Source organism: Pseudomyrmex gracilis, unplaced genomic scaffold (assembly GCF_002006095.1).
Source record: "Pseudomyrmex gracilis isolate BER0280 unplaced genomic scaffold, ASM200609v1 scaffold_199, whole genome shotgun sequence".
NCBI classification, from domain to species: domain Eukaryota; kingdom Metazoa; phylum Arthropoda; class Insecta; order Hymenoptera; family Formicidae; genus Pseudomyrmex; species Pseudomyrmex gracilis.
In genome coordinates, this window is record NW_018020783.1 from 20,933 (window position 1) to 41,138 (window position 20,206).

The 20,206-nt window shown below is 34.0% G+C and overlaps 1 protein-coding gene across 2 annotated transcripts in view; it reads left to right on the plus strand.

Moving 5' to 3' along the window:
* Positions 1-20,206, plus strand: part of LOC109858359 (synaptotagmin-7) — a 198,021-nt gene that overhangs the window by 1,105 nt on the left and 176,710 nt on the right. For both annotated transcript variants that reach the window (XM_020435505.1, XM_020435506.1), the window contains exon 2: positions 8,598-8,720. The gene's annotated coding sequence lies outside the window, so the exon portion shown is untranslated. The remainder of the gene's footprint in view (positions 1-8,597; positions 8,721-20,206) is intronic.

Genomic DNA, 20,206 nt, shown 5'->3' on the forward strand with positions numbered 1-20,206 from the left:
TATATATATATATATATATATATATATATATATATTTGCACGTTTCCAATAGTAATATTTCTGAGTTTGTCTAACGTACTCCGATACTTAATCTTGAACCACTGTATCACATAAATTTTCTATATTTTATAGTATACGCCGAACATATAGAAAAGACCGAAAATTTTTTCTGTATTTTGATAAGTTTATATATAAAGTGATCTTTTGTATAAAATATACAAAAAAATAAATAAATAATTTTACGGTAAACAAATTTCTCTCGAAAAATGAAGCAATACGTTAGAATATTATTATAACATTCGTGATATGTAAGATTAATTGGATACTTTTATGCGGTAAAAGTTATTTGCGACATCTGACAGCTTATCGAGCGGTTCATTACAAGATATTTCCGACTAATAAGGGTGATAAATAATCTTGTCAACTGAAAGAAAAATGTCACTTGCATTCTATCTCGATAAAAAACATTTCCTGAGAGAAAGCTATTTTATTAAGGCTTATTAAGGCTCTTAAAAAATGTATAAATTGTGAGAATATGACAAAACTATATTTGCTAGTGTCATTTAGTCATATATCTTACGGTTTAATAATTAACGTAGTCCCCAAAGAAATTTCAGACCACTCGTTTATAAAGATTTGAGTGAATCAACTATACGATTACATTCTCATCTAACAGAAAGCAAAAAAATAAATTGCTCGCTCGCACAGTCGATGTGACTTTATCTGACGCAATTCGCTAATTAAATTTGCGTAATGAATTTTAGTTTTTCTTGATTTAGATATCTCGTGTAGTTTGTGATACAACATGTGTGTGTGTGTGTGTTATACATAAAATCTTCTATCCCGCTTATAATCGCTTATCGGAAAATGGAGTGACTGACGGTTCTACAGGTATGACCTCTTCGATAATTCGCTTCATACGCACACTAACATATTCTCACCTTAATACGTACGTTTATGTTTGCGCCATAACGATAAGAAAAAACGCGGCTATTTCATTTTATATCTATTATAACACAAAGTTGCAAACGCGTTTTTGCGGTCGTCGTTGATTACATCGTTTATTCGAGAACAACAAATCGATATTTTACACCTATTTCGCGCCTCTTTTATAGCGTATTTATTTTAGAAAAAGATGCCCACGCGCCGGCTGACAGTCCGTGCGCATAGACTGTGAGCTCGAACGAACAAGGTCGAGGGTCTTGTCAAAGCCCTTGTGTAATATATTCATCAAATTAAGTCTTATCTACATCGCGCTATCTCACTGATATTTTATCTATTTTGTTTTTTAGTTTTCGCGTACGCTGGAGTAAATTTATTGTTTGAAAAGTTAGAGAAGATTCGATAACAACAGTTAAAAAATTATCACAATGTATATATATTTCTCGTAATTACTCAAAGAACGAGTTCTTGTTTAGTTTGGTATTCTTTTTTTTTATAATTCTTTGCGAACAGACATAGGTCTTCCAGATCTATCTAGTCCAAAAATTTCAAACCGTAGTTTTTGTAAAAATTAGGTTTTTTAAAATGTTTATATCTCCGAAACTACTAGAGATTTTTTTAATTTGTTTTTTTTTCTAATTGACGCAGAATCGTTCAAACTTCGATTCAAAGAATCAAAAATGAAAAAAATATTAATTTTTTGCGGTGATATTCGATTTTAAAGTCGCATAAGTCTTACAAACCCAGTCTATCCTAGTAGGTCGTTTTTTAAGTCTATATGCAAAAGGTTAAAAATATGTTAGTTACGTTGTACAATGTGGAATTAATAAAGAAATAATTTTAGGCTGCATATTAAAAGCAGATCTATATACATAACGATATTGCAATCAACTTAAATCTTATAAATACAAAAAAGTCGCTCTATTATATTATACGTTTGTCAATCGAACGCACAATTCTGTAAATTACGTAAAGAGAGAGAGAAAGAGAGAGAGAAAGAGAGAGAGTGTGTGTGTGTGTAGTTTTATTTGGAAGATTTTTTGTTTCTCACAAAATAGGAAATGAGTTTTGCTCAAAACTGGCAAAATGTGGCGTTAATATTTGATAAAAATAATATTGATAGACTGCGAGTTTATAATTTGTAGACTGGAGTCCAATGAGATCATTGTCGCGATGAGATATTTGCATTTTAGTGAATTCCATCTACAACTCGTATTAAGCTTGCATCGGGATGAGGCGCATTCAGCAAACATCCCGGAACCTGTCGCTGACATATGGCGCATAAATAAATATGTAGATACAATACGAACGCATATCTAAGCACTGCGACCGACGAAGTTGTTATACCGTTGCGCAAGGATTAAAATCGGAATAATTACAATCTTGATGTATTTATAACGCGAATACTAAAGCAAAGTGAAATAGCAAAGTAATTTTCGCGAAAAGATAGATGGAAATGCGCAAAAAACGTAGGATATTTATGAAAGGCTTGGTTGTGCTGCTATCGTGAATGTAACATAATTATGTAACATAGAACTAATTTCAAGAGAAAGCAGCGTCTTGATTACAGTATTTTTAGAAGGACATTACATATAAAATGCACGTTATGTTATAAGCAATCTATCTAACATATTAGATTTTGTACTACATTATGTACGTCGTAGTGCATGGAAAATTTCGATATTAAATTCTTTTAAAGTGGATTTGTTTCAAATGCAGACAGTGTCTTATATCGACGTGAATAGAATTCTCCGTTTGGGCGTGTGCATAAAGCTCTGTGCAAATTAAACCTCGGTTCACGGAGATACGACTCATTACTTTTTCAATTTGAGAAAAATTCTACCAATTAGTCTTGCAACAAATAAATCTATCAAAATCTGTCGATTTAACTTCTTGACTGTTTAAATAGATGTCATTTCTACTTGTGTTAGTGTGAATGTATTCGCTTGTTTATCGAAAACATTTCTCATATGCAACTTTCTTCAAAATATATATTCATTATGTCTGACCGAATGTGCGAGACCGTTCCTTGTGTGATTTCAAGACCGAAAACGAAAACCATCTATAGTCAATATTTATGTAGGTCAGGTACTTCTCAGCTGTTCCCTCGACGACGAGGAGAATCTTCATTAGATCGTTATTATAGTACTCTCTTGATAAGCATATTTGACAAGGTGCTTGATTAATAGCGTATTTACAAATTCAAATTGTCGGTGTAAACAAGAGTATAGTATGTAGAAAAAATTAAATTTTGAAAATCTTAGTCTCTCTCTTTCTTTCTCTTTTAAGCACTAAAAAAGTTTAGCTAATTTAATTGAAAATAATTAAACAAGAGATTTAGAAATTAATAAAAATTAATTAACTATAAGTAATAATTTTTGCATTATATACTTTTTTGAAGATTAAAATAAATAGGAGAAGGAAAAGACTTTTTCTATGATAAAGCAGGTTTGGAGAGATGAGTTTAAGGGCTAATATTTTATAGAAATACGCGGTAATTTTGAAGTGCGCGCGCTTATATTCTTTTGATGTAAATTTTGTGAGCACGTAAAGTAAATGACGCGATATACCGACTGTGCTGTGTGACTGAAGGTCACATTTTACACATCCACTGTGAGACTCACACAACAAACAAAAGTCACTGTATTGTAACAGAAAGTGTTTCGAAGAAGTATATAGGATATTTTACATGTATCAATATAATGTGTTCGAAAAGATATTTTTTACTCTATAGTACTTATAAATATGTTTTTTTCTCTTCATATATGACATTGTATTTATACTTGAGAAATGATATTCAATATCGCAAAAATTTTGTACTCTCAAATATAAATTTAAAAAAATATTAAAAATATATGCATTGCGTGAGTTCACGAACTTGTATATTTTCTCATTGAAGATCTATATGCTCGCAAATTTCGAACATAGCAATTGATATTTCGCGAACCGAGCTTTAGGAAAGAACCCAAATAGATAAGATTGGTAAACGGTAATTACTTAGATTAGGGACGTCCTCACCGATTTGAAGGGGATCCTAAAGCTATCCTGTTTTACCGATTGAATTTGCGGTTTTTGGCCGTCATTTAGTAATATTTGCTTAATAAAAATTGTTATGCAATTTATACATAAAAAACTACATCCCGGATTTGGGACAACATAAAGAACAATAAGGAGCTTTAAGAAATGTGTTTCAAAGTTTAGTGTAAATGTATAGTGTGCTGAAATATTTACGAAAGTGATCCTGTATACTTCCAACACACTATTCATTTACACTAAACTTCTAAACTAATTTCTGAAAACTCTATATTATTCTTTATGTTATCCGGAATGCAGATTGTTTTTTACGTATAAACTGCACAACTTTTTATATTAAGCAAATATTACTACAAACTGACCCCAAAAGTCGACTCAGTTAGTAAAAAAATATGATTCACTTTAAGATCCCCTTAATGACTTTGAAATATGTTGTCAAGGTCAACATTCTCTGAAGAACTCTTCCTTATACATATGACCGCCGCTCGGTTTTAGTTTTTGAGATATTCACAAAAAAACTTTAGTTAAATTTATCTTACGATTACACTTAATTCTTTACGTTGTTCTTTTTGTTTGTATTGTGAATGTGTACGCAGGGGGGGCTTTGCCCCTTCCCCTGCATCTTCCTCAAAAAAACCTTTTTTTTTACAAAGGGAAATGTCTTATGTACTCTCCACCCCTCGAAGAAGGAATATAGAACTCGCATCTACTAAAACCTCTCGGTGGCTACCAGCAAAAGCTGCGAGAGAGGTCCCTGGAAAGCCTAGAGGCTATTTCCTCTCGAGACTTCTCTCATCGCCCCCAAGCCAGTAACGGGCTATCACCTTTGTCAGGAGAGCTGAGCCTCTCTGTGGCAGAAAGAAGAGCCACAGCCTTCCTTCGCTACCAGTGGGGCTACGTGCAATGAAAGGTGCCCCGCTCACACTCCTCGTATAGCCCCGGCGTCAAACCTCTCAGAAGGGGGAGACACTACCTCAAACAGTGCCGCGGCGATCAGCTCGACACCTCCTGATAACGAAATTTCCCGCCTAGAAAAACTAAGGGCTCATCGAGGACAGAGACCCCGGCCGATGCTTCTTGGCCTCCGGAGAACTTTCCAGTAGAGCAGCGAGGATATTCCTCGCTCGCTGGGATTTGGTCCCGAGGCCGTCTTTTTCTTTTTGTCCGCCGCTGTTGTTTTCTTCTGCGCATCCTCCCAAAAACAACCTAATTTGACCTAACCTTTTTTTATGGAAATCCTTTATGGATACCCTGGCCCTGGGGGAAGAGTTATGTGAGACTTCCTCCTCTCTCCCGCAAGATGAAGGGAGGTATACCCACTAAAACCACCACAGTGTGTCTACCTTGCTCATTTCAGGAAGGGACCCGGAAACCCTTGTGTAGGACTCTGCCGGGACTTCTCCTTGAGCTTTTGTTTTGCCGCGGAGGGAGTGTGTTGACCTCCTTCTTTCTTTGAGTTCGGTGACACGCACCGTTGTGTCACCCCATCCCGGGACCGAGTGCAGGACAAGCCGGGGCCCCCACCCCGACCTGTCACGGTCCCCGCGGCAGTATCTCCCTTGAATGGACGGTTCCACCCAGGGGCTGCCGCACTTTTCCTTGCACTTGTATGTCTTCCTTTTAATGATGGAGCGGCGGACTACTCAGAGGACCCGGCTCCCCCACGAGTCCGCCGCTCTAGTCACACAAAGTGAGGAAGGGGAACTACTGTCATTGGGATCTTTGACCTCGGGGACGGGCACGGGAAACGGGCGGACCTAATCTAACCTTTTTTTTTTTACTTGGAGGAAATCCTTTATGGATACCCTGGCCTCGGGGGGGGGGGATGGCCAAGGTTATGTGGGAGTTCCTTTCTCACCCTGCGAGATGAGGGAGGTGTACCCACTAAAACCTCCAAGGTGTGCCTATTCAGCCCGTCTGAGGGAAGGACCCGGAACCCCTGGTAAGGACTCTGCCGGGACCCTCCCTCGGGCTATTCTGACTACTGGAACAGGAGAACTTGTAATGTTCTCCCCTCTGTCATTCTCTGTTTAGACGACGCGACGGGACACACGCCACCGCGTCGTCCCCACTCGGGACCGCGTGCAGGACAGGCCGAGGCCGCCACCCCGACTTGTCGACCTAACCTAACCTAATCTAACCTGTGTTATTACAATATCATTAATGTTACGATGCATAACGTACGTTACTATATTGCAGTAACATATTAGAAATTGGGTTGAGTAAGTTTTTTTTGGGGGGGGGATGCAAGGGCAAGAGCAAAGCTCCTCCCTGCCTACACATCTACAACACAAACATAGTACGTAAATGTTTTTTCTGAATGTTTACATTAATTGCAATTTACATACTGCTTTCACTGTTATATCATTAATTCAAAAATATATTGCAAGAACGGGCGTAGCCCGTCTCTGCATGCCTAAGCATGTACTTAATTTTTTATCTCAAAAACTAGAGCCGAGTGACGGTCGTATGTATAAGGAAAAGTTGTTCAGAATGTTGACTTTGACAACATATTTCAAAGTCATCAAAATCGGTGAGAACGTCTCTAATCTAAATAATTACCGCTCATATAATTAAAGTAAAATGACACTGCTTTTCCATCTTTATTTGAGCTATCAAAATTTAATATGTCTTGCACGGAATTCTTTGTATGTACACACATAAATTTTTGTTTGACAAGCAAAGGGCCGCAAAAATAAGCCGAGCACATATATATTTAGCAACATCGATTCGGGGATTTATCACAATTTCGATGTGTGACATGCAGATCTTACTTTGTCATCCATCAGCTGCGACACTCGCATTAGTTCTACGATACATATTCACTGCATACATATGTCAACACGTGGCGTGTAACATACACACTTCTGGACTCTCTTCCACAAAAGCATTAAAGCGCGTTATCGACAGACGCGGAGCTGTCATGGGTACAAGCCGGAACAATTGAGCTACTTCGCTTAATTGCTGACTAGAGTCCATCCATCGGGACTCAAATGGAAATGAAATAGAATATAGAACAGCGCGTCATCACAATCGATAACTGGTTTACATATACATCTTTCGCCTTGGAGTTCACGTGGCGTTGAATATTCCTTCAGATGTATAACATGCTCGGACGGCACCTGCATTCCGCAAGTACGCGCGATCACATGCACGCGAACAAGTAGCGGACTGCAACTTAAAGGCAAGAACTTAGCAAGTCAAACCATCACTTTGTACTTTATATATATATATATATATATATATTGTATATAAACGCAACGCAAGTTTAATTGGCTCGTCGCGCGCGAGTCGTATGAGTTTCGGAAATTCTGACTAGCCAACCATCGTGGTCGACCAGTCTCGCGAGATAGATATCATTCCTCAAGGAAATAGACTTTACGAGATATCATACGCTCGGGGTTTGTGCCAATCTAAACTATCGTCGCGCATCTGTATGTCCGTTATCGATTGCTCACACAGATATTAATTATACTTGGCATGTTCAGCAAGATACTTGTCATTATTACAATGACCTATAAGGTGTATTTAATTTTTCTTGGGTTAGGTGAAGTGTGCATCCCGCTAAAGATTTATTGCAGCTATAATGGCAGAATAGATGAAGCGGCAGAAATAACAGTAATTTTTCTTTCAACCGACATGACCACCGTTGTCTATAGAAAATGGTTATAAAATGAGATGTATTACTTGACATTATATAATCCGCAAATATTTAATGAATGGAGACTATTTTTTTCTAACAGAAATATTTTCATTTAAACGGAGAAATTTTGACTTTGTTTTAATTTTAACTCTCAGATCCCTACGGGTTAAAAGGGAACAAAGTATTTTTTAAATCGTTCATCATTTCTATGTAGATGAAAGAACAAGTCTAAACCGTAGAGGAGAGGGGGGAAGTAGAAGATTTGTAATACGTATACGCTATTTGTTGCCAGCTTCAGTCCGTGCAAAATAAGAGAGCGAAAAACGAAAAAATTTATCCCTTTTTGATTCTGGTAGGATAGCAACGTCCAAAAAGTGATTGTACTGAAAATCGTTTTCTGGTAAGTAAATGTACTAAAAAAAAGTATTTTGTTTCAAAAGAAGTGTCAGAAACAGTGGAATAGTTTTTTGTAGTGGTTTACAGTGTTTCTCAGAAAATTTTGCGTTTTAACTCAGAGGTACTTGAAACAAGTAAAATAAAAAAAATAAAATATTTCTAATTATATCTAGTTGTGTTTATGTATTTTTACCTGATATTAACAAAACCAGATGATTTTTACATATTTACAACTGTAATTTTGTTTCTGCTTGTTTTTTTTGGAAGATAAAAATTGTCAAGCTTTATTTTGCAAAAACAAATTTTTTTGTTACTCTAAATAATACAGTCTTTATGATTATTAAACAACCTTAAGATTCGTATATATAATAACATTTCAATAGTCTTCATTATACCGGAGATATAAGTTCAAGAAAATAAGTTGTCTTAATTTGACGCTGGTGGGATATTACCGGGTGTCAAATACGTGAGATATCTGAGAGTTAAATTTTCTGCGGCATCTCGATTGCAATAGAGCGATCGTATCGATGCGCGATAGAAAGTAAAGGAAAGAGCTCTTGATGAATCGCTATCTTTTTTACAGGTGATTTCTACTACTTGCAGGATGTAAACGTGTGTAATCTCGCCGGACGGGCTCCACCCCACCCGCCCTTTTGAAACTTCAATGAGGATCTAAGACATACAGACTTATATCCTCGAATTATCGGTGAGTCATGTGAAATTTATCATTTTAACGGCTACACTCAATATATGAATTTAATCGCGTTTATCCTCGCTTTAAAGTGCGAGGAGTCAGATTTTGCTTCTCGTTTTGAGGCAACAAATACAAATATGGCGATCTGCAACAATCATTAGTCATGAGTCATGTGTGACATCCTGTAAGCTCTGCGAGATTTCGCGCGTCACGTCGGTTTTAATATGAAAAGAAATACATGCAAGATTAAACAAATGTTTAATTAAAAAAATTGAATATGCAAATATTTATATGTGTATATACATATATATAACAATTGGATAAACTCGTGAGAAGATAACACAGAGTATTAGGGCAGATACAAGTCAAAACACAAGACGTATGTGTGTGTTATTTATTTATTAAATATAAAACCAAACATTTTGATCTCCTTATTTGGATATTTTTCAGTGTACAAACTATTGTATACAAAATTGACACAGCATACACAAAATAATTCAAAAAATAAAAAAAATATATATATATATACACATACACATATATGTATCAATAAATATAATGTATAACTAAAATATATAACTAAAATATATATGTAAATATATACATATATATATTTATTTATTCTTGAAAACATAACGACGACATATTGTTCTCGTACGCAAATTGCAGCTATTGCAAATTGTTATGCCAAGTCCAACGCAAATTGTTCAATGCAATTTCCAGAGCGTGATCTTTTTCAACAGAAGTGATTTTCTACTTGAACGCGTACACGCGGAAACGCCGTTGCCGTTAACATAAATATTTCGTTCTAAATATACAGAAACTACGTTATTTGCAACTGGTCAGTACAGAACATGACTAAATTTTATTGTAGAAAAACGATTATCGATTTTATTCATCTAATAATGATCGTCGCATAAAAGAAATTTCCAAAGCAAAATATGCGCTCGAAATAGGAACGTGAACATTCAAGTAACATTCAGAATCATGAACTGTACATAAACTACGTTTAGGGTTTAATGTTTCATTTTATTTTGCGTATGCGCGATCAGTCACAGAATCGGATGAGAGATCCTTGCGTCGTTAAGAGCCTGACAAGAACTCATATATTCGTAAAGATCCCGTAACTTTCAATACCGATGAAATATCTCTTCTGGTTACGCAGCTGTATGCAATGCCGTATACTTGTCGTTTCAAAAGCAAAATCGAACAGTCGCATCCGCCCAATGCAATTCATCGCAATTTAGATCAAACTGCTTCGTGCACGGCTGATTTTTCGATTTGACGCTTCACGGCATTAGAAGATCTGAGTTTAAAATTCGAGCACGAGCACAGTTTTATACCACAAGATCGTCAATTTCACGTCATTACGATGAGTGAGCGATTTTGAAAAAATAATATTATCATTTTGATTGTTTTTTTTTTTTTTTTTTTGAAAACTCTTGTGATCAATATAATACAAATAATTTTTGTATTTTTGTATTCTCTTGATTTCTTCAGGACGTGATACATTCCGAATAGGCGACTAACCTACCTCCACACTATTCTTTATCAGTTTGCCAATTCCGACGATAGTGAGCGTATCTGAGTTATAAGACGTTGACGGTCCGGAGAATCGATATACCCTCTCGGTCGTTGCTGGTAGACGGCAAATACTGAAATACATTGCGTGCCAAGATACGAAAAGAAAATTCCGCTCACTCTTTGAGACACACGCTTAGATTTTATAGGTACATATTACATTTTGTCATGATTATTTATGCTCCCGTGTTCCGACGATACGTTAACGTCTTTTTCGCTGTATAATTTATATCGCAGACAATCGCGATAACGATGTACCGATAAGAGAGAACCGATAAGAGAGAACTTTAATAGAGAATTGAACGCGAGCGTCCGGTTTCGAAAGAAAATCCTCTCGCTGTCATCATTGTTATATAAACTACGTGTTCTGACATTAACGCGATTCATCACCCGCTGCGATAAATACGTTCTGCCCCGAGGCCGCCTTTCAATAACGACGAAGGAGATTGAAATTACTCTGTGTGGGGTAGCGGGATAACGCAATTTCTTCGCCTATATAGCGAGTGGAGGAAGAGTGGTTCGTTCGAATTAACAAGTTTTGACGGAACTCCTTCCGGTCTGTGTTTCGCCGTATATATTCGCATTAACGGGAAAGCAGTATAATTTGCTTTATTTGCGAAATAGGGCCACGGTGGAAAAGCGTTCATTGCGTTGCCAAAATTTACAAACAATTTCAGGAAATTAAGAATAGTCGTTGAACTTTACGTTTTATAATTGTTTCAAAACAAATGTTACTTTACGAACATAATAATGACGCTAATCGATTACAGAATTGTATTTCTCATATTTCTTCTAAAAAAAAGAGAGAAAAAATATATCGTTAACAAAACTTGAAAATATTATTTCGCAGCACATCGACTAAAACCGTGTGTGACCCGTTGAATATTCTCTCTCAGTACGCGCGCGTTAGTAGATGATATTATTACCTACTAACATAATTATTCCGCCTCTTTATTGCGGTCGAACTAATTTCCGTAAATGCACAGAAAAGGGATGCTTAATTAGATAACTGATTTTATGTCAATATATGCTTAATTGCGTGTTTTATTTAACATTTAACTTTTAGGGGGAGATAAGTTAATTAGATACAATATAATCGAACGGCTGTAAATGTTGTGTAATCGCCCGACGTGGGATATAACGAGAGACCTTGTGCCTTTGAGAAAAGTGGGTCTACGTATCATGTTGAGCCGTGTTATGTATGTATGTTGTATGTGCGTGTGGTCATGTCGAAGCGCAATTTCTCTCGAATAAATCGATGTATTTTGTCATTCCATATTATATCTCATCTCTGCGTCGCTAGAAGGAATGCAAATTCTTCTTTTCCCAATTGTTAATTTTAGTTTAATAATGTGTTTCTATTATATAGTCGATCATAAAGTAATTTAAAATCACTCGAGAACGGAATGGTACTCGAGTTTTTGTTTTTATCGAACACAACTTTTCCACTAAAGGTCAGAGATTGTGGAAAGAACTGATCAATATGTGACGAAACCCAAACGAATATTTTAGAAACGAGGAAATCTAGGGAAAGAAAACATACTGTGAGACCTACGAACTCGTGTAAGGGGGGGGGTCCAAATTTCGTTTTTTTGCGCGTTTCTCGCCTCCTAAAGTTTTTTTTGTTTTTTATTCAGACTGTAATTAATGGCTCGACTTACAAAAATTCGTATGCGTAGCTCAAATCCTCTAGTATAAATTTCATAATCCTTGTTTCAAAAACTTTCATACAAAAAAAGAAAAAAATTAAAATGTAAGAGCATGCATTTTTGACGTTTTCAAAAAAGTGTTTCTAATTTCGTCCCCCTTCGATTTATCTATTAAAAAAAAAAAAAATTAAAGTTGAGTCGCTCTTTTATATTGTAAAGTGATGATCGAACCTCTAGTCTCACTATCTGACTACTAATCACCACTTAACGACGACCGTCACTATTTCTCCTTCTTTTTTGCAAGTCTAATTATTATATTGAGAAAGAAAGACCTAAACCAAAGGTCGAAAGCTTTGTACTGTACAGTTTATTGAAATAAACTAAATTTTGAACTCACACATCGACATCCGTGTCTGCTTCATACAGCCATACATATATCTGTCTTAATAAAAATACACATAGTTCGTAGTTATAAGAGTACGCAGAAATCATTGAAAACTGCTTTATTCTATAAAAAAAATTACAAGTTTTATTATTATTATAAAATATATATATTATAAAATATATATATTATGGTTTTTAACATATATTATATTTATGTTAGAAAATATATATGCCAATATATATGCAATGTAAACTATGTTGGACAAACAAGAAGACAACTAAATACTAGAATAAGAGAACACATAAATTATGTTAAAAATAAAATTGACACTTCTGTATTGTATAAACACTTTTCTACTACCGGTCACAATTTTAACTGGAACTCAGTCACTATACTTGACAAAGAACCTAACTACTATAAACGGACTACATCTGAAATGATTTTTATAAAAATGTATAATAATACTTTGAACAAAATGACTGATACCGATTTACTTGACAAAACTTACTTACCNTTAATCGATAAGATCCATTGACTTTCTATCTTTTATCTTTTTGACTTTTAATTTTAACTTTGTTGACAACCGTTAGCTTGTTGTTTGTCTCTCAGTGTGTGACTGACTTCCTAACATCATAGACACACATGACTATATGTAAACATCATTTTGTGAAGTGTTCAAAGGTACGTTTTCAATTTAATTTTAATTTTTTTATAATTATTTTATATTTATCGTATTTTGTTTGATATTTTGTAATCATGGCCAAATTTATCTTTATATATTTTGTATTTTTTGCATAGTCTTACGACTGAGGATGACTGAATAAACAGTCGAAACGTTTCGAAAAGAAAAAAATTCTTTCGTTATTTTTATTTGCAATACACCCTGCACATTGGTTCATTTTCGCCGTTCTTAAACCTTCATTGGATATATGCCATAGCTAAGATACTGGGGACGAAATTTGAAACATCCTTGAGGGACAAAATATGGAACAGAGTTACATTTTACATTTTTATTAAATGTCATTTTACTTGTGACACAATAAAATCATCACTTCGTGACATTAAAGTAGAAGTTATATACTACAACTGCACAAAATTGCAAGTAAAAGAACATATTTTTTACATAAAAAACAAGAAAAACAAACTCAAACCGAAGCCTGCACTACTAGTATGCTGCTTGCAAACCACTCACGTTACAAACTTGCGACAAAAACAACGATTACGCTCATAACGCGATAATAAGATTTTTTGCGTGCGAATTCTACTAATTCCAATAATTTCTAGCACATGACAGTACCTAATAGCTGAGATCAGCCGGGGGACGGAATTAGGTGCAGGGACGGAATTTGGGCTCCTTACCCAATGTCTGCACGAAATTCGTGATAGATTGATATAGTCTTGTTTATCTTGATGATTGTACACGAAGCGTCTCCGACCAGAATCCCTTCGTTATCGCTTGCGCGGGAGACGAAGATTTCGTATGTGGGAGAAATTTGATTGCGTGCCCGACCATCAATCACGAGAGCAAGATGACGCATTATATTACGGGTAACGGTCAAGGTTACGACTTTCGATATTGATAATCTTTAGTCAAGCGGAACAGGTCATCTATGAATAACCGTACGAATTTTGGCCCCACGCGTTTTATTTCTGTCGTCGCATCGTTTCTTACGTTAAGTCCCGTGGGGGAGCCGTTGCGAGATACATTATGCACAACTCCGGAGTTAATTCGGTATTATCGTAGCACACTTGTTCAGGCGATCTAGTTAAAATATTTAGCGAGAACGAAGACGCCAATTGGTTTTCGGTCGAATAGTGATTGTTTCCCTTGAGCTATGTTTGAATTAGCGTAACTCATATTAAACCGACCTTGACGACATGATTTTTTCTTTAGAAAATATCTTAGGATAATTTTCTGAAAGCTCTCGCTAATCTCTTTACACATAAAGGTCTACATGTATTACATATTTTGAAAGAAAGTAGGTTTTTATTTTGTCAAATTGTTTACGCAGGTTTTCAAAACATTAATTTGAATTTTCACACGTGACAAGTTTATTCATACACAAATCCACGTATATTTATATTGCAAAAACCAATTTGTAAAAAAAATCTGGGATTGATTTTTTTACGATACGCGATATACATTTCATATTGCGGAGTAACACACGTTGAAGTTTTTTGCTTTATATACACGCAATTGCACACATATGCAAATTGCATTGAGACAAAACGCCAGAAAGCAGAAATTTATAATACTTTGTTATAAAAGAACGAAAAAATAGATTTTCTAAAAAATACATGAGACTTTTTTACTAACTGTACAATATGTCTTTCTCTCTGTATTTTTCTCGATTGGCTAACATTTTCATATCGAATATCATAATACGCAAATATTTACGCACGGTCTGACTTTGATTGATTAGTTTTAAAAGTTGATATTTTAAATATGATATATAATTCCACCCCATGTTTGAGTAATATTACTCTTGTACTACTTATTTTACTTGTTGACACAAGATACTTAATCTACTACATATATCTGAAATGACATTCGATGTAACGTAGAGTCATTCCAAAACACACAACTTGCTAATACAATTCTAATATTTTTTATTACTTTATTCTTTTATAATAAAGTTAGAATAAGTAATTTAAAATGCCGTTAAATATTTTACAAAAGTAATTATTGGTAATTAAAGGATTAAATTAGGATTAAATTAGGATTAAATTAGTTTTATAAGAGTATATATATATACACACACACACACATTAATTTTCGAAAAAAGTAATTTTATTTCATTTTATCTTGCAGTTTTATAACACAGTCATATGTGTAACATGTGCAGTTGTTATGTAATTATAAACAGAATGCAAGTTGCACTGTACGAAATAAGCATTCTCGCGACGGGCTTTAGCCGAAATCTAGTTAGAAAATGTTGTACGACGTTACAGTGCGTTTCGCCTAGTTGCGTCCGTAAAATATGGTCTCCGGGGAAATAAAAGGGAAGTTTAGGAATCGATTTTTATATTCACGTGACCGACATCGTTGCGACACATCGTCGAGCAGATGTGTAATCTTAACTCTGTTATATGCGTGAAAGGTTTATCGCGTGTGTGTGCATAATAAGTTCGGAAATGAATATTTGCCGTATAATATATGTCTATATAAAATATGCGTATATTGTTTAAAACAAACTTACCTTTTTAAAAAAAGGTAAAAAAGTGCGCCAAGTACACGCACAACACGTAATACTTTAAATTAAAATTCTTAACTCAAACTAGTATTTATAAAAAAATGTATTTTATTTTTAATATAAAACATCCTTTTTCTACAAAATCTACGTTACAAAAGAAGTGATATGAAAAAGTAGCACTGAGTACACTTGTGTACATTTAAAGAAATTATTAAAAACATTATAAAAAAATAAAAAACATAAAATTATTGAAAAATATAAAGGTGTTGTAAATTGAAGCAAACACGGATGCAGATGTGTATGTAGTTGATCAATTTATTGAAAACAATGTAAAACGTTTTCGACCTTTGTATTAGGTCTTTCTCAATACCTGATGACCATTACTACATTATTTTGTAAGTTTCTTAATCAACTTATTATCACTGCGATTTCCTATATTATAAAAAAATTTTGTTTTGTAGAATAAACAATATATATATATATATATATATTTTATGTGTTCTAAATATTATGGCGTTTATATAAATACACATATATATACATTTATAATATGTGTGTGTGTGTGCATTGCTTATTTCTTTTATTTCACATACACAAAAATAAAACAAGTGTGAATGTTTATGTATATTTTAAATATTTTCCGCTGTAATATTATACAAAACGTGTTTGTGTGTGTAAACAGTAGGAAGAAATAGAAACAGCAAACTTAAAAAAAAAAAAAAAAAATCCAAAACCAGTAGATCGCGAACATGAAACCCGTGAAGTACTAGCGCGACACCTTGTCCACTGCGCCACGCCGACATTTCGGTAAACTCCTTTTTGGAACTCTACTTATGGTACATGCCAAATTTCAAACCGCGATTTCTTCTAAATGCTTGAGAGGTGCGTCGTCTCCGAATAGCATTTGTTGCTTCTCTATCCATACTACATTCCTACGAAGTTTTGTCAAAATCGATGACCCGAAGCGTGTATATTCTTCTTGTTAGTATTAAGATATTGCTGATTGAATTTCCCCCCACTCCTAAAATTCTTCATTTTTGCGTATATAGAGGCACAGTGTGCCTCGCACAGTTCGTGCGCGTGAATTTGGCGCGAGGAACTACCGTGACTCTTGATATATATATATATATATATATATATAAATTTAAATTTTTTTTCCACACATCCTGTGTCACAAAAAGTCGGTACGATTATTGGACTTATGGACAGAGCAATTTTATTGTCACATATTTTCAATTTCATGAAAAAAACTTAAAGTTAATTATTATTTTACTCCACAATGATTATCCCTTACATTTCATATTCAGGATCATTAATAACAAAATAAAATATTTATTCAACAATAAATTTCCTTCAACTAAACAAGTTGCTAACAATTCCAAACAGGACAAGAGAGCGTGTTACTTTGTCAGTTCCGTATATCCAAAAATGTTCTGATTCTTTAAAAAAATTGTTTAATAAAGGTGAATTTTTAATGGCATTTAGGAGTATCAATAAGCTTACTAGTTATATCAAAGTACTAAAGGACCCCATCGAGCACGATAATAACAAAAATGTAATTTATTGTATTGATTGCGCTGTTTGCAATGTTTGTTTCTTACGTAGGGTGAACTAAAAGAAAATTATAAAGACGAGAATCTCGGAACATAGATGTCAAATCAACAGAAGTTACGATAAAGCGTCCGTTGTTACCGATCATAGACTTGAGGCGAATCACGATTTTAAATGGAACGATATTCGAATTTTGGATTGTGAACAACATTTTAACAAGAGACTTATTTCAGAAATGCTACATATCAAATTACAATGAGCAATGCGTTAAATGTCGTTTCTGACACCAAACAATTAAAACCGTATTTTGCATTTCTTGAGTTATAGGTATAAGCTAAAATGATTGTAACTTTGCGTGTTTTTTGTTTTTTCGGTTGTACATGTGTTTTGAATTTCGGAAGGGATTCATATATATAACAGAGCTGTTTGTGCGAGTCGAGGCATTGGTTGTTCGTTCTTGAGCTAAGCATGGTTAACAGTGACTTTTAAATTTCTCTAAGTAAACAACTTTTCTTCTTGAAGACAATCATGTTGTGCTTCTTACATGCTTGGACTGCTGATGCCTAGACTTTGATATTTGACTTGGTGAGTTATATGTTATACAAAACGAGACTTTTAATACTTAATTGCTTGATTTGTAACAGATTCTTTTCATTTGTACCACTGATGATGACTCAATGTGCAGTCGAAACGTTTAATTTTTGAATTTAATAAATATCATATATCAATTGATAAATATCATATATCAATTGATTGACTACATACATCAGCTGTTTTTTACCTCGTATTGGCCCTCACCTTTCTTTATTGATTTTCACAAAGTAATTTTCGATATTATTTTAAATAACATAACTGTCTAATTTGTATTCCAAACATAAAACTATATATTTCTTTTATGTCAGGTTGATAGTAAACATATGTCGCTGAATTTTGCGGAACATATTGCTGTACATATCTCACACAGCCACCACCGTGCAATTCCTGTTAAATTCGCCGTGTTGCTTCTTTTGCGTCAAGTACGTAATATCGTACAAGTTGAAATATTTCTACGTAGTGTGTTTATTAACAGCAATAAATCTCTTTTAATCCGTCACCATTATTAAAAGTTATTTCTGCGAAAAGTATTTTGCTTGAAAATAAAAAAAAGTGTAAATAATTTTCTCGCCAAAATAGCAAATATACATTTAGATAATAAACATACAATTTTCAGAACTAGATTACATGGAATGTGATTTGGCATTACAGTTTGCGTGGCTTTAATTTGTTAAGTGCTTTCTCGGCATAATCGATTTTACGAGTCAGAGCCGTGTATCTTGTCAGAGACAAGTCGAATAATTTACCTTGAGGTTTTCGCTTACCAAAATTTTATATTCCGTTGGGCGGCCTTTGTCATGCTTGTATTTTCATTTTCTCGGGTTTTCGATTTGTATCTATCTGCACAGCTCGAATAAAATCTCTGTGTCGGCTTTGGATGTATTTACTGACATTTCTATTCGATATCTATCGCATATATCTTTCACTGCGCAGATCTCTGTATTTTATCTAGCTGTGTTGATTGGCACAGCGTTACTACAAAAATTTGCAACTATCAGTACTGATGAAATAGAATTTAATGGATATTTGGTAATAGTTGAAGCACTTTTATTCTCTTTGTTACACACGTGAAATATGAGAATTAATAATACAATTATATTTTTGAAGTTCAAAATCGACTTTTCAATAAGAAAGACTGTTAATTATTGCAACTTTCAAAAGTTTAACGTCGAAACATCTCGGCAATTAAGACTCAAGCTGAAGTTCGTTTAAAGTAAAGAAAAATAAAAAAAGTAAAAAAATCTATTTTACATTAACCGAAAAGTATATCTTATTTAGTAGATTTGTTAAAAGACTTTTTTGCAGGTACACTTTTATTTAAATTCTTATTTAAAAAGGAAGGACTTTCTAATGAATTGTACGACTTTAATATATTACATGTGAAATATATATCTTGTAGAGTAAAAAACATAAAAAAAGGTTTGTAATGAAGACGTATTCTTTCGATGGATTAAAAAAAAATTTATTGTTCTCAAAACGGAAATATATATCGCTATTTCTGTCGAGATATTATTATTATTATTACAATATTATTTTTTGAAGCTTTGTAAAAAAATATTTTACGCGTGTGTTTCATGTTAATATGAAAAAACTTTGGAAAATTTAATAACAAAAACTCAGACTTTCAGTAATTTCAAATGTTTGATATTTTAACAGCGTTTACGTAAAATGTACAATTATTTCAAGTGTTCGATATTTTAAGAACGTTTACATAAAATGGACAATTTATTTATCAAAAGATTTATTTATAAGAATATTTAAACTTGTGTATAATTTATTTCAAGTTTCGAAACAACAAAAACAATAACTGAATAAAAAGTAGCAATTAAATTTAGCGTCTACATTGAACCTTAATTTTTGAAAAAAGGAAATTTCGGACATATAGCAGCGTCAAAGTAGCATCTACTTTTTTTTCTTACTCTTATTTTGAGCCTATCAGAGCTTGCAATGCGCAGTCTGATCTGAGAATTGAATCCTACTTTAAAACTTTAGCAGGAAAAAAAGAAATTTCGGACGTATAGCAGCGTCAAAGTAGGATCTACTTTCTTTCGTACTTCTACATAAAAAAAGAAAAATTGAGGTTCAATGTAGACGCTAAATTTCGACTCGGATTCAAAGGAGATTATTGTCATTCAGAAACCTAAGTTGATAGCACTGATTATAGATGTGACTATGTGAAATCTGTGATTATAAAATATTCATGAGGACAAAATACTTCGTTTCTTATTCTATATATACTCGTTTTAGAGTTGACCTGGTAACGTAGTTATGTATAGAACAGAGATTCCATTCCTATAATTTATATAACAAGGAATAATATAACTTGACATAGGCCGATATTCACAGTTCGATCTTGTATGTGTCCGTCTTGAATTTGTCTTAGGATGCTGTATTCATTGGTTATACCGTTACACATAATCTTGGAATGGACGTGAGACTATTTTAGATGTAGAATCTGACTATGAATACCAATTAGGGTAAAAGATCTAATTACTGTCACCTGAATAATAAACTCTGGCGTTAGCGAATTGTTTTTACTATTTA